At 38.1% G+C, this 4,426-nt stretch overlaps 1 pseudogene; it reads left to right on the top strand.

Annotated features, from left to right (window-relative positions):
- The first annotated feature begins 2,231 nt into the window (after nucleotides 1-2,231).
- On the top strand, nucleotides 2,232-2,609 carry LOC114227940 (60S ribosomal protein L31-like; annotated as a pseudogene).
- Nucleotides 2,610-4,426: the final 1,817 nt, after the last annotated feature.

Genomic DNA, 4,426 nt, shown 5'->3' with positions numbered 1-4,426 from the left:
AGGGCTGGTATCACCAAGTACCTCCATAGCCTGGCACCATGGCAGCCATTGTCCATAAAACTGCAAAATAAAAAACAAACAAACAAACAAACAAACAAACAACAACAACAAAAAAAACCTGAATTTCTTCCAAATCACACAGTGTATCTCTGGAATACAAGCCCTTAATTATTGCCACTGGTAACTTTTCTTAGGACATGGTCTTAGAATAGCTATATGGGCCAAAATTAGAAGTTTGTATTAATTTTTACCTTCCTGTGGATGATGCTTACTCTGAAGCCTCAAGTGGTAGAAAGAAGGCTAATCATCATTCCTTTTACCCTTTAAGGAAAAATGGCCTGCTTCACCTACTGTGCCTAAGACAGTGATGGGCAACCTTTCGAGCTTGGTGTGTCAAACTTCGCCAAAAAACTGAGCATAACTCGGGTAGTGTGTCACTTTGAGGAAAAAACATTATTTCGCAAATGTTTCATCCTCAGGAGCAGCATGCGGCCGCCTCAGCGGCCACGTGTCATCAGAAATGGCTACACGTGTCAGTGCTGACACGCGTGTCATAGATTCGCCATCACTGGCTAAGAGGTGGTTTCAACTGAGTGACTGGCTGGCACTGTTCTATGGATAATGCAAGCCTTCTGGTTCCTGCTCAACAGAATCCAATTGCATTTGATGCTGAGATGATATGGGCACTATTCCAACTCTGCAAGTGTGCCATTTGTACTGCTTTAGTATAAAACAGAGAGACAGGATATCTGAACTTCCATAAAAATATGCTTGGGTAAGTTGCTTGCCATTGTCCCAGGTTATGTACATAATTTCAGAAAAAAAAATGAGACATTTTTGAATGTTCACTTTTACTAGATTAGGAATGTGTTACTTTCAATTTTACAAAAACCACTGAAGCGTTTTGCTCAATACTGAACCAACATTGACTTACTTTTTAAAATAGCCACCTTACCAGGTAATGCATTTTAACTGTGTAGAGGATGGTGAAGAATTCTGTTCCTTCTTTCATTATTTTGCATTTTTTAAAATGTAGCATCCAATGTAAAAATCACTATGGACACAATGTTTACATCTCCTACCAGTATCAATATAATCAGCTTTACTTTTTTATTTTTTATTTTTATTTTTATTTGTTTATTAAATTAATTTGGGTGACATTGGTCAACCTAAACATATAAGTTTCAGGTGTGGCTTTTTATGTTACAAGATCCATATATTGCACCATGTATCCACCACACAAAGCCAAATCTTTTCCTGTGATTAAATGCACATAACAAAATTTACCATCCTAACCATTCTTTTTTGTGTGTGTACAGTTCAGTAGCACCACCACCATCATCTCCAGGACTTTCTCATCTTCCAAAACTGATATTCTGTCCCCATTAAACACTAGCTCACTTACCCCTCCCCCAGCACCCATCATGCTAATTTCTGTCTCTATGATTTGACAACTTTATGTGCCTCATATAAGTGGAATTATATAGTGTTCATACTCTGTGACTGGCTTATTTCACTGAGAATAGCGTCCTCAAGGTTCAACCATGTTGTAGCAGGTGTCAGAATTTTCTTATTTTTTAAGGTAAATAATATTCCATTGTGTAGATAAACCACATTTTGTTCTCATTCATCTCTGCATGGACACTTGGGTTGCTTCCACATTTTTGCTATTGTGAAAAATGCTTCTGTTAATAGTGGTGTATAAATATCTGTCTGAGACCCTGATTTCAGTTCTTTTGTCGATATGCCCAGAAGTGGAATCCCTGGGTCATATGGTAGTTCCACTTTTAATCTTTTGAGGAACCTCCATACTGTTTTCCACAGTGGCTGCACCAATGTGCATTCCCACCAGCAGTACACGAAGGTTCTAATTTCTCCACATACTCAGCATCATTTGTTTTCTGTTTTGTTTTGTTTTATTTTGTTTTGAGAGTAGCCACAGTAGCCATCCTAACAGGTGTAAGGTGATATCTCATGTGGCTTCAGTTTGCATTTCCCTGATGATTATTGATGTTGAGTATACCTTTTCATTTGCCTGTTTGCCCTCCATATGTCCTCTTCAGAAAAAAAAATGTCTTTTGAATCCTGATGACCATTATTTCCATTAAAAAAACTGACCCAGAGTGGGTATATTATTTTCAAAATACATCTGCTTGATTTTCAAACAGTAATTTAAAAACTAAAACAGGACAATACCTCACAGTCTTTCTTTCCAACATGTGCCCAGAATAATGGCTCCCACAGAGAAGGGTGGCAAGAAGAAGAAGGGCTATTCTGCCATCAAGAAGGTAGTGACCTAAGAATACACCATCAACATGCACAAGAACATTCATGGAGTGGGTTTCAAGAAGCGTGCCCTTCAGCCACTCAAAGAGATCCAGAAATTTTCCATGAAGGAGATGGGAACTCCAGATGTGCACATTGACACCAGACTCAACAAAGCTGCCTGGGCAAAAGGATAAGGAATGTCCCATTTCATATCCTGGTGTGGTTGTCCAGAAAAACATAGTGAGGATGAAGATTCACCAAACAAACTCTATATGTTGGTCACCTATGTACCTGTCACCACTTTCAAAAATCTACAAACAGTTAATGGGGATAAGAACTGACTGCTAATTGTCAAATAAAGTTATAAATCTGCAAAAAAAAAAAAAAAAAAAAAAAAAAAAAAAAAAAAAAACCACAAAAACACAAAATAAAATAAAACGAGCTAAAAGAGGAGCCCCTCTTCTTGAGTTGTCATCACATTCCAACGATGTTTCTGTTTGGGGAAGTAGGCTATTTCCTTCAGTTCCTCATACTGTGGGCAGATGTTTCACCTCCATCTGCTGTGGCCCATGTTGGCTAGTTCAGAGTTGTGTGTTGATTTTAATTTTGCCAAGATTATTGCAGTTGCCCTGAAGCTGGATGTCTCCCCCTTCAGGCTGTCAGCTTTACTTTTTAAAGAAGCAAGCTTCTGTCTGTTGGAAATAAAATCTTAACCATGAAGTTATTGGGGAAAAATAACAGATACACTATGAGAAGAACAAATTTATATTTTCCTCACATATTGTGCAATATATGGAAATTCCCAATTTAATAATCAGGATATTCCACTCTAATAGACACATATAACTTTTATCCAACTAATAGGATCTCCTCCCTTTGAGGCAAAAGACCAAAATTAGAAGTCAAGCTCATATCCCAGAGCTCAGTACAATGCCAGGCATTCATACATGCATTTATTCATTCATCCCTCCATTCATTAAACACATATTTATTGAGTACCTACCTTTTATCAAGTGCATAATAATGAGAATATAGCAGTGAACAAGACGGGTCCTTGCCTTCATGGAACTTAAGGTAGTGGATGGTACATAGTAGAATGTATTGCATGTGTGATAAATTTATTTGTTAACCTGTAGTTCAAAAGTCAATTTCTAAGGAATGCCCTAATTTCACTCTGTGTATACATGTGTGTGTGTGTGTGGTTTTGTAATCATAATGCTGCTTATAACTAAAGAGAGGTAGTAGACATCATGAGGGATGCATCTCATACACCTAATCTTTTTTTTGTATATATATTTTTTATTAAGGTATTATATGTGTACATACCTTACCATTGCCTCCCCACCTCACTCCCATACATGCCTTCACCCCCCAGTGTTTTGCGTCCATTGGTTATGCTTATATGCATGCATACAAGTCCCTCAGTTGATCTTTTATCTCCCCCACCTCTCCCTAAACTTCCCACTGTAATTTGACAGTCTGTTCTATGCTTTAATGCCTCTGTATCTATCTTTTTGTTCATCAGTTTATAATGTTCTTTATTATCCACAAATGAGTGAGATCGTGTGGTATTTTTCTTTCATTGACTGGCTTATTTCACTAAGCATAATGTTCTCCAGTTCCATCCAGGTTGTTGCAAATGGTAAGAGTTCCTTCTTTTTCATGGCAGCATAGTATTCCATTGTGTAGGTGTACCATAGTTTTCTGATCCAGTAATCTGCTGATGGGCACCTAGGCTGTTTCCAAATCTTAGCTATTGTAAATTGTGCTACTATGAACATAGGGGTGCATATATCCTTTCTGATTGGTGTTTCTAGTTTCTTAGGATACATTCCTAGGAGTGGGATTACTGGGTCAAATGGGAGTTCCATTTTCAGTTTTTTGAGGAAACTCCATACTGTTCTCCACAGTGGCTGCACCAGTCTGCATTCCCACCAGCAGTGCACGAGGGTACTTTTTCTCCGCATCCTCGCCAACACTTGTCGTTTGTTGATTTGTTGATGATAGCCATTCTGACAGGTGTGAGATGGTACCGCATTGTCATTTTGATTTGCATCTCTCGGATAATTAGTTACTTTGAGCATGTTTTCATGTGTCTCTTGGCCTTCCTTCTGTCTTCTTTCGAAAAGATTCTATTTAGGTCCGTTGCCCATTTTTT

Source organism: Eptesicus fuscus, chromosome 1 (genome assembly GCF_027574615.1).
Source record: "Eptesicus fuscus isolate TK198812 chromosome 1, DD_ASM_mEF_20220401, whole genome shotgun sequence".
Taxonomy (NCBI): Eukaryota; Metazoa; Chordata; class Mammalia; order Chiroptera; family Vespertilionidae; genus Eptesicus; species Eptesicus fuscus.
The sequence above is the reverse complement of the archived record's forward strand: the minus strand, read 5'-3'. Positions and strand labels throughout refer to the sequence as shown.